Genomic DNA, 11,947 nt, shown 5'->3' on the forward strand with positions numbered 1-11,947 from the left:
TTGGACGGTGGCAGCTAGAGTCTCTTATTAACTGTGAGGAGTGTCATCCGAATGCATACTTCTTCCCCGGGGCTTACAGTGTGTTTTCTTCTGCTGGGTGTGCAGGTTTCTTCATGGTGCTGCTGTTGTATTTTTGCAGCATCTTTGTCCATGGTGTAGCGTCTGGTGCAGTTCTGTGTGTTTGTGTGTGTGCACACAGCCTTGTAGTGCTACAGATACCCTTTATATGAGAAGAAAACCATAACTATAGGAGAAAAGCAATGCTTTCTCACAATATATATTAAATGTGTCAAATATTGGGGGAGGGGGGCTTTAACAGCTAGGCTGTAACTTTTTTAGGAAGCCTAGTGAACATCCACAAGGAGTATAGAAAAAAGTGTTGTTCATTAATGTTTTTAGTTTATCAGAGTTCATGCACCCACAGGAATAAAACTGTGTCAAAACGTGAACTAGAAGCATGTCTCTGCAGTGTTGAGGAAAAGCAGTGATTGCTACCTTTCAGGAAATCTAATTAAAATGACATTCACCGGTGCTTATTATTTTGTCACAATATGTACTTGTAAAATATTGTGAGCGGGCGTGTAGTGTGAGCGGGATAAACATTACTAGAGCAGCCTGCTGGAGGGAAGCGAAGGAGATATTTTGAAAGGCTTGTAACACAGCTGTGGCAGCGTCATTCCAGTGCTCAGGGGCTGTTAATTGAGTGTGGAGTAGGACATCAATGTTTCAGCCACTCCTCTGCTTCCTCAGTCCTTCTTCTTGACACCGAGAAATTCCTGTCCCCACCCACCGCTGGTCTGCTCTTGCATATCTCTGGCGCTGCCCACCCACAGTTCAAAGACCACCGCCATAGGTGGTCCCAGCAAAGCCCTACGTTTTGAGTGTGCCTTTAAGAATGCTGGCGTAACTCACAAGACTGCTGCCACCTTCTGACCGAGAATGAAACTACAAGACAGGAATCGAAGGAATGGAAGGGGCGTGGCTATAGAGATGATTATCTACTGCGGATCACAACCTCCAGGGCACCATTAATCCTACCAACCATGTGCTTGAGCTCACCACCCCCTTCTAATGATTGCAAACAACCACTATTACTTTAGTCCACCAAAGAAAACAGAAATGACTGCTTTGAATGGTTTGCTTTGAGCACACAAGACTGATCCCGATAACAAACAGTAACCAATAACACTAAATTAACCATTAACTTTGGGTTGCGGAGCAGTGTGCGTAATGCACTAAGACACCTCGTCAGGGGTAGTGAGTGCTATATAAATACAATTACAACCACTCACATCAAAACCTAGGGAGCTCAGTCAGCAAGTATCTGTGCACTACACCTGATGTAATATGATACTATGTTTTGCTCAGTTTACATTGCAAGGACCTTCCTAGGTATTGTGGGGTGAGGGATTGTACCGTCTAGGATGTCCTCTGCCATCTTCACATGGGTGAAGGTACAATGAGAAGGCCTCCAGTGAGGTGTCCGTGCCAGGTTTGATGACCTCATATGGGCTGAGTGAGGGTTTTGAGCCCATAGACAGACCATTTAAAGAGATGGGGACACATAGACATGGAGTGTGAGGAGCATCGGCTGACGGACAGAGTGTCCACCTTAGGTCCAGGGAACTGGCAATGTGATTCATTGGGCCCATGAAAAGGCAACATGAGGACCTTGGGGCCCATGGACAGACGGTGTGAGGAGCTGGACCAGAGGCAGTCTGAGGAGCTGATGGCTGAAGGATATACAGTGTGATGACATTGAACATTAATGCAAGCATTAAGTTGCAGTGATGTCATAGAGTCTGAGTGATGTGAAGTGATCTTTACTCACGTCACCGAAGAAATTCTCTCTGGTGTCCGCTTGTGCAGCCTCTGCTCCTGCAGCCAGCCTGAGACCTGATTGGCAGTTGCAGAATATCTTGTGAAGTTGTCTAGTTGTTTGCTGGAAGTTTTCAGACAGTGTCTAGTGGGAGATTACGTTGGAGGTCTGAAACGAGTAGAAAGATGATGCAAATATAAAATATTGTGTTATCAATCAATCAATCAATCAATCAGGGAATTGTAGGCGCGCTATTCACCCATGAGGGTCTCAAGGTGCTGAAGGGGGGGGTCCACAGATCTGTTTAGCCGAAGAGCCAGGTCTTGAGGGTCTTCCTGAAGGTGTTCAGGGAGGGGGCACGTCTGGTATCTGCCGGTAGCTCATTCCAGGTCTTGGCTGCAATGTGAGAGAAGGATCTTCCGCCTGCTCTGGCTCTGTGGATGTGTGGGGTTTCAGCCAGTGCGAGGTTGGAAGATCGGAGGTTTCTGGAAGTTGATTCTGTCGTTGAGGTATTTGGGTCCGTTGTTGTGTAGGCATTTGTAGGCGTTAGTGAGGATTTTGAAAGTGACTCTTTTCTCCACGGGGAGGCAGTGGAGACTTTGTAGGCGTTGGCTGATATGTTCGTGTCGGGGGATGCCGAGGACGAGTCTGGCGGCGGTGTTCTGTATTATCTGGAGTTTGCGGAGTAGGAACTTGCTGATGCCGGCGTAGAGTGCATTTCCATAGTCCAGTCTGCTGGTGATGAGTGCGTGGGTGACTGTCTTCCTTGACTCAGGGGGGATCCACTTGAAGGTCTTGTGGAGGATGCAGATGGTGTTGAAGCAGCATGAGGTGACGGCGTTGACCTGTCGGTTCATGGTGAGTGATGAGTCAAGTACGATGCCGAGGTTCTTGGCGTGGTCTGAGGGGGTAGGTGGGCTTCTGAAGGCAGTCGGCCACCCGGTGCTGTCCCATGCAGAAGGGGTGGAACCGAGGATGAGGACTTCTGTCTTCTCGGCGTTGAGCTTCAGGCAGCTGTTGGTCATCCAGACTGTGACGTCTTACATTCATTTCTGGAAGTTGAGTCTGGCAGTGGTGGGGTCTTTGGTGAGGGAGAGGATGAGCTGGGTGTCGTCGGTGTAGGATACGATGTTGAGGCTGCGAGGGGGGCCATGTAGATGTTGAAGAGGGTGAGGCTCAGAGATGAACCCTGTGGGACTCCGCATGTGATATTCGTTGGGTCAGAGAGGAAGGGTGGGAGTTTGATCCTTTGGCTTCTTCCGGTGAGGAATAATCGGATCCAGTCCAGGGCTGTTCCTTGTATACCTGCGTCGTGTAGTCTGGTGACTAGTCTGCAGTGGGAGACGGTGTCAAAGGTCGCTGATGGGTCGAGTAGGATGAGGGCTGCAAAGTGGCCTTGGTCCAGGAGGGTGCGGCTGTCGTCTGTGGCGGCGAGTAGGGCGGTCTATGTGCTGTGATTGCTACCGAATCCAGATTGGGACGTGTCGAGGACAGCGTTCTCTTCAATGAATCGTGTCAGTTTCCTGTTGACTGTTTTCTCTGCAACTTTGGCTGTGAAGGGGAGTAGCGAGATGGGCCTATAGTTCTTGTGGTCGGTGGGTTCAGTTGTGGGCTTCTTGAGCAGGGGTCAGACTTTTGCGTGCTTCCAGTCATCTGGGAAGGTGTCTATGTTGAAGATGGTGTTGATTGTGCATTGCAATTCGGGTGCGAGGGCGGCTGCAGCTCTGTGGTAGATGTGAGGGGGACAGGGGTGGGCTGAGGCCCCCGAGTGGATGCTTTTCATGGTCGTGGTGGTGTCTTCGGCCGTGATCGGTGTCCAGTTGGAGATGGTGGGCTGGCTGGTGTTTCTGAGGGGCTGGGGGCCATCTGTGGCGCCTGGTGGATGGTCGATGAAGTTGTCGTAGAGGTTTTTGATCTTGAGGTGGAAATAGGTTCCAAGCTTGTCGCCGAAGTCTTGGAATGGGGTGATGTCAGTGGCTTTGCTGCATGGTTTGGTGAATTCTTGAATGACACGGAAAAGTTCCTTGGAGTTGGTGGTGTTGGCCAGGATTATGTTGTGGATGAAGTTCCTCTTGGTAGCTCTGATGTGGTTGTAGTAGTCCGTCATGGCGTCCTTGTAGGTTGTGTGGTTTTCGGTTGTCTTGGTGTTTTTCCAGTTCATCTCCAGGCGTCTGCAGTTGCGTCTGGCTTCTTGGAGAGCGGTGGTGAACCAGGCGGCTTTCCTGGGGCATTGTGTGTCAGGGTTGCGTAGCGGGGCAAGCTCGTCTGTGCAGTTGGAGATCCAGGTGTGGAGTTCTCTGGCTGCGTCGTTTGCGTCGGGTGCCCAGATGTGGTTGTCTCGGGTGAGGGTGGAGTTAAGTTGCTTATCTGTAACCTTGCTCCAGTTCCTTCATGGTGGGCGTGGAGCTGGTTTGGGTGCCTTGGGGTTGTTGATGGTGAAGTGTACGCAGTGGTGGTCGGTCCATGGCGGCTGTGTTGTGTGGCTGAATTGGACGTTGTTTCCTGCCGCAAAGATGGGGTCAAGGGTGTGTCCTGCTCTGTGGCTCGGTGTGTTGACGAGGTTGTCATGAAGGATAGTGGAGTTGGGGTCACTGGGGTTGTCGAGGTGGAAGTTCAGGTCTCCAATGAGTGTATAGTTTGTTGAGACAATGGCGTGGGGTGCGATGAAGTCAGTGATGGTGGTGGCGAAAGGTGTTCGGGGGCCAGGGGGTGTGTAGACGAGAGTTCCCCGGAGTGTGGCTTTGGGGCTGGTCTGGATCTGGAAGTGCAGGTGTTCGGTGGAGGAGAAGGTTACGCTGGAGGTGGTGAGGCAAAGGGTGCTCTTGTGGGCGATGGCGAGGCTCCCTCCTGGGTGGTTGGGGCGATCTTTCCTCTGGATCTTGTATCAGTCTGGGATGGCGGTGCTGATGTCGGGTGCAGAGGATGCGTTGGTCCAGGTCTCTGTGAAGAAGGCGATGTCGGGCGAGAGAGTCGAGTAGGTTCCAGATTTCCATGGCGTGTTTGTGTATGGAGCGTACCTGGAGGAGGATGCATTTTAGGGTGTCGCCGGTGCTGGAGGCCGGGGTGGCGGTGAGGGTCTGGCGGCAGTGGAGGCAGGAGAACTGGCCGTGGGTCGTGTTCGGCAAGGCCTGTTGGCATTCTCTAAGTCTTCCAAGGTTGAGTGCGAAGAGGGTGGTGTTGTAGCGATGGGTAGTGGGAGGTCCAGGGTTCTTGGCGCTGGCCGCGGTCGGGTCACGGACGGGCGCAGATCGGCTTGCATTTGGTCGCGGCTTTGGCGCGACCGCGCATCGGCTGCCATTAAGTAGGGGAGGGAGGAGAGGCTGGGAGGCAGGAGTGGAGGGAATTCCAGAGGAGAATTCCGGGGGGGAATTCCCAGGGGGAGGGGCCACTGGGGCAGCAACTGCGGATGGTGAAAGGAACAGGCAGGCACGTGAAAATAAAAACAGTGTTAGAATTAGAGCAAGACCCAGATGGGCACAACAGGGAAAAATTAAGAAGAAAAAAAAACGTCTGAGAAAGATTACGGTGGTTGCAGGTAGTCAGGTCCCAGTTGGTGCGGGCAGCAGGCGCAGGAGCGGGCATCAGCCTCGAACCTCCCAAGGAGGAGGTCGGGTCTGGAGGCAAGAGACGGCACAGCGGAGTGGCGGAGAGAGAGTGGACCTAGACCGAGTGTCGGAGGTCTTACTCTTGTTATTGCCAAGCAATCCCCAAAGACTTACCTTTAGTTTTCATCCAACAAAAATCATTAAGTAGAATACAATAAAAATGAAAGGTTGTCATCCTGCCTGAGAATGCCGGCAAGGCGTGATTGGCAGCTGTTGTATGTCAGAATATTCTCTTCAGAAATGGGCTCTGCATAAACAGTGTGTGGTAAATATAGTTTATGAAAATATCTTCCCCTTGGAGTAGATGTTCTATTATCAACTCCAATGGGAAATATTTTTGTAAATGAAATTTAGGTCACAATACTTACATCGGACACAGCTGTTCTGGTTCATGCCATTTGCAGCTGGGCCTGGCAATGATGCCCCAGTATGGGCGCTTAGCTCCTTTCTGCCAGCTTCCAGAAAGTACAGCACAATCCCAGCACACCTGGATAACATTTATACTGTGTGCTGCAGAGCACCTCAGTACTGAAATAGAACGGGCCCGCTGTCCGACCCAGTGGGAGACGGCATTTGAAGTGGTGTGCCAGATAACCGTGTGACATCACTCCTAGGAGCCCAACGGCGGCGGCTCGCAGAGGTAAGAGCGGTGGGGTGGGGCGGAGTGGGGTGGTAGGTGGTGGAAATCCACAGATGACGGGTTTAGTAATATTAATTAAATAAATAAATAAAACCACTTACTTTGCTCTCGCCGCATCGCTGACTCAGATAAATAATGACATAAGGCACACGTTCAGATGCTCAAAGTGTAATTTGCTATTTTTACCACCGTTGAGTGCGAGGAGGGACCGTGACTCACAAGAGGCGAAGTCTCGACTAAGCCATGATGCCCCTCGCCGCACTCAACACGACCCTGGACAGACACTCACAAAACTACAAACAATGACCTCGACACCAGCCAGAATCCCAGCCCCATGAAAGACATCTGGACTCTGAATTTATTTAATTTCAATTTATTTTATATTTGTATAAAGCGCTAAAATTCATCAAACATTGGCTTCAGAGTGCTCTGGTTATGTTAACTGTAGTGGAGATAATAACTTGTTGTCTCGATGTTAGAGGAACGCGAGTGAAGAGGTGGTGTCTGCAGGAGGCATCCCGCATCCGGTGTGCCACGATGCGGCGGTAAAGCCTGAGGTTTGGGATATTGCGGCTCCCGGGGGAAGTAAGACCAGCGGTCTAGTCTTCCCCCGGGGATTTCGCGCAATTAAAGGACAGGGGAGGAAGGGGTGGGATAAGGGGTGGGGTCGCAGGTAGGGATTAAAAGGGGGTGGAAGAGGAAGTCCTTCCTCTTCCTTTCCCCAGCGCCTCAGGGTGGGACAGTTAGTGGATCGTTGGCCACCCGCCCACCCGGCAATTACGTGACTAGTTGGTGATGTCATGTTTATCAGCGTGCCAGTTTAGGACGGGTTGTGTGTGTGTGGGGCGGATTGGGGAGGGGGGAGGAGTCCATGACGGGCATACTCACCCTTCCGGGGAGGGGGATACTGGGGAAACGTGGGGGTGCGTCAGAGCAGTGGACGACGAATGGAGATGATGGTGGAGTTTTGGAAGAGAAGTGAGGAAGCGAATGGAAGTGAGAAGGTTGCGGTGTGAAGTGGGGATGGAGTAGTTGGAGTCTTGGAGAGTATGGGTAGTGAGGAATGTTGTTGTTGGGGATTGTTGGGGATTTGTGTTATGTTTCTGGTTATGATTGTCCAACCCTGTCCTAATAAAATGGCCTTTTACGCTAAAAGTACCTTGCGTGGACTGATTATTGCGCGATGAAGTCAAACCACTCTGACGTCAGGGATGGTGAAGTCAGAGGCATCAATACACACCTGGGGACTCCACGGGGGACAGGGATCGGCTGTGACCCAGAGAATAATGGAAAAATAAGAAATATTATTGGCCAAAGTATTAGTACTCAATTTTTCGATCCTGGAAGAAAGAAGGACGGAGTTGGCCCTACATGGATGCCCACTTGTAGCGGGGGGCCACAAATTAATTTTGTCAACATTAACCCAAATTAACTCGCTGAGCTATCAACTAAGGATTTGTTTGACTGAGGGTCCCAGTTCTTCTGTAGCCCCCTTCAGCCAGAGCACGTCTCACAGATAGCAGCGCCGGGTTTCACCTTGCCTGGGATGTGCGCCTTTTTCAAAATCCCCCTATGAAGGCTGAGGATAGCGTGTGATCTAGGAAGTGCTTACTATGTAGAAAGATGTTCTTGTCATCACTCATAAGGTTTCTTGATCTGTGGGTGTTTTGTAAGTGTTTGGAGCACACACTACAGCTGAACAGTCTTTTCTCACAGATAGGATAAGCAGATGTCGGAGGACGCACGTCAGCTGGACACCCATCCTGTGTACGAGGGAACACGGTTCTGCAACATTCATGGGCTGTGGTGGCTAAGAAGTGGAGGGATTGTGGGCGATTTGATTATTTCCCAAGCTGGGTGGGACTGCATCCTTATTAGAGATTTGATTTGTGGATTTTTCCAAGGCTGGTTGGGCTTACTTTCCGATGAGCCTCTGAACGGCTGTTTTTCGAAGACTGGTAGAATGTATTCGATTCTTGTAGCCCTCACATTATTATCAGACACTAAAGAGCCGAGGTTTTCAGGGCTGTTTGGGCATACATTCTTATGGGCCAAGAGAGAGACGATTTTTCTAGTTGTACTTATGCCCGGATCCCCATGGACTTGTAGGAAAGTGTAATTTCCCAGGGCATGTTGGGCTTCCGTTAGTAGTACACTTACCTGCTGGGAGCTGCTGGCTTGTGGGGCAGAAGAGTTTGTCCAAGGTCGGCAGGGCCTGTGCACCCCCCACGTGGCTGAAAGGAAGTAGACGTCGTGCAGCACAACTTCAGTGTAAAAACACAAACAGTCGGGATAGCGCATTGAAGTTTAACATGAGTTTAATGTAAAAATAGCCAGCAATCATTCAATGTAAGTAAGGCAACCGCCAATCAATGAGCCTTGCCTCTGTTCATTTGGATCATATAGGGCAAACCCCATATATTTTAGTGCTACATTTATACACTTTTTCTCAATGCGAGTGAATGGACGCGAGAACTCTTGGTAAGACCAAACCCCACACATCGGCGCTCATGACTGGCGCCAGACTCTTCTTGTCAGAAGGATGTGGGAGCCATGATGGAAGGATGCACGGATCACCAGCTACAGCGGACTCGACATAAATACTCACTTTGATGCGCAACTTCAGAACGAGGCTACGCGTCCGGCTCAGCTAACACGTGCTCAGGCTAAACTCAGGCTAACAAAATGGAGGCGCTTTCAGAATGCCCCATATTACACAATAATGCGGAGGCTTTATTGGACTTAACGCAGGTAAAAAATTATTTGCAATTGATTAATAAAAATGTATCATTACACGTTAAAGAACATATGTTAAATTTGCATGTTCATAGTATACACGCAATCGTTTAGGCATGTAGGTAGGTGGGTAAGTTCACATTCTGACCAGCTCTCAGATCCACCCCGGCTTCCATTCCGCTTCCCGCGTGGGTGGGTAGATTGTGTTTCATGCTTCTCCGGGGAAATATGCGGCAGGAGCCAGGGCTGGTGAGTCAAGAGACACTGATGGCAACTCCCTGGCCTGAGTGGCAGGGCCAGCTGTGGGCGTCACAACCAGGCTGGCAGGCTGAGCGGAGTGGGTGGCAGTGGCCGTGAGGGTGAGCCATGTCCTGGCATGGACAGCCTTGAGACCCTCCTGGAAACCAATGTGCAGCGCGGACAGCCTTGAGACCCTCCTGGAAACCAATGTGCAGCGCGGACAGCCTTGAGACCCTCCTGGAAACCTATGTGCAGCGCGGACAGCCTTGAGACCCTCCTGGAAACCAATGTGCAGCGCGGACAGCCTTGAGACCCTCCTGGAAACCTATGTGCAGCGCGGACAGCCTTGAGACCCTCCTGGAAACCAATGTGCAGCGCGGACAGCCTTGAGACCCTCCTGGAAACCTATGTGCAGCGCGGACAGCCTTGAGACCCTCCTGGAAACCAATGTGCAGCGCGGACAGCCTTGAGACCCTCCTGGAAACCTATGTGCAGCGCGGACAGCCTTGAGACCCTCCTGGAAACCAATGTGCAGCGCGGACAGCCTTGAGACCCTCCTGGAAACCTATGTGCAGCGCGGACAGCCTTGAGACCCTCCTGGAAACCTATGTGCAGCGCGGACAGCCTTGAGACCCTCCTGGAAACCAATGTGCAGCGCGGACAGCCTTGAGACCCTCCTGGAAACCTATGTGCAGCGCGGACAGCCTTGAGACCCTCCTGGAAACCTATGTGCAGCGCCACTGAAATTATGCCAGTTTGCAGCTGCCACTTTTCTCGCATGAGTGTGGATTTGCCATAGTTGCCATGTAATCCGCCATCTGCTGTATAATTTGCATATTTTACCCTACAATTTCTTTTGCTAGGTTAAAGAGATTACGCGTAACTAAAACACGGCGACAGTGTGCGGAGTAGCACACACTTTGCAAAAGTCAAGTGGTCGTCTTTCAATTGCATATGGTTCTAATTGAGTGTTAAACTGTTACTTATCGAGACAGTGTCATCACGTGAAAAAAACAAAAGTATGCAGTAATACGGTTATAAAATGTGCCACAATACACCACATAATTTGCCTTTTCTTGTCACATAATTTAGTCATCCGTCCCTCATAATTTCAGTGACTATGCCTATGCCCTGCAATGACTCCATGCCTTATGTGTCGTAGGGCATAGTGCTTTTCCCACTGGGGAAGCCACGGACCCTGGACATTAGCTTACACGTATGCGTCCCATTTCTGTAAGTTGTACTTGTGCTCAATGCTGTGCAATGTACCTCAAAATACAGTGGCGCAGCACAGCAGAGCTCTAGATACAAGCTCAAGTCTCAGTGGCTTTCAAAATCGGATTATTGTTCCTAGAGGGCTCTAAGTTTAACACTATCAGTATGTCCCTCCAATTCATTCCCGCCGTCCATTAGATTTCCATGCATGATGCACAGGGGTACAGAGCTGACAAATGTGTGTCTTTTAATAAAGCACTGACAGCTCGAGTCTTAAGACTTGGAGGAAACATGGCTAGCAGGCATCCCTTTTATCCATCTCAGTGGTACTCATTTCATCAAACACAGACCAATAGAAAAGGCTTTAGATAAAGCAAGCAATAAGGATGCTTGCGATACGTCTAACCACAGAAGATCGCTCAGGGTGGCATTCCAACCAACACTTCTTTTGTCCACTATGTACCTCAGTTTGTAGCCAATCATACGCAACTCAGTCTTGACCCTGTTCCAATAGGAACAGTCCAGCCCGAACTGCCAGATCCTCCCTGGCCTGGAACATAAGTCGCCCAAGACCGATCTCGCCCTGATTGGTGCTCGTCAGTCGGGTGAAGCTTGGCTCCAGTGGCACAGTGAGCACGGGACCCACGTCGGGAATACCCGTGGCCACTTCGGGTCATCATCAAACATGCAAAAGGGGATGGGAGGATGCTTGCAATAAGTCTAACCACTGGCAATCGCTCGGGGTAGCATTCCAAACCATTGTTCTATTGCCGACGAAGCCCCTCAAAAGGCTGACGTATAGCTTGAGGGATGTACAGATACCTCTGCAGTAGACGCAGTGACTCCCCGCCCAGGCTCCGAGTCCCTGCGGAGCATTGCAGCGCAAGTGCTGCTGATGATCTCCGGCTGCAGACGAGTTGTCAACCACCATTGTACGCTTTTATTTTAAAGTGAAGGTGTTCGATAGTATTTTTTATTAAGTCAAAATAGATTTTCAGGCATTGGAGGGTGACATTTCTTGGGGTGCATAGGTTCTGTGCTGCCCAGGAAGACCCACATAAGCCTCTTTCAGAACATAACAGAGACCCCGCGATGGGTTAGTCATCTCCCTGATGCCAACTTGTAAAAAATAAAAAAAAATCTACACGAATGTATAATGAATTCATAAAATATTATAGAGGGGACACATCGATTGCACCATGATTCAATAACAGCCTCAGACGTTTACCCCTATTTTTGGTTAGAGAATATCATTTCAGGCCGTGTTTCCAAAAAACCCCTTTTTTTTTCCCCAAGAGTTTTATATAGCGTGAACGTAGCCCGAAGATGTGAGGTATCAGAGCGCTTTACATGAGCACCAGTTTCGCTTCAGACGGACACATTCATTGTGTTAAAAAAAATAACATATTCATATGCATACAAATCACATGGGCACACTTATTCACAAAAATGGTAGCAAGTTCTTATCCTGCATGAATATTCAGCTGGAATCAAGTGCCTACCACCCTCTCCTCCCCGTGCATCAAAACATTTCTGTGAAATTATGATTTGGTTTCCCACCTGGTCCCCAATCACGCTGGCATAAAATGTTAAAAATACAATATAGGAGAAGCAGGACATGAGGGGGCAGTGGAAAGAGAGATGAAAGCGAATTGTTAGGGGTACTTAAAACACCTAGTGGGCAGATTTACA

This window comes from Triturus cristatus, chromosome 5_1 (genome assembly GCF_964204655.1).
Source record: "Triturus cristatus chromosome 5_1, aTriCri1.1, whole genome shotgun sequence".
NCBI classification, from domain to species: Eukaryota; Metazoa; Chordata; class Amphibia; order Caudata; family Salamandridae; genus Triturus; species Triturus cristatus.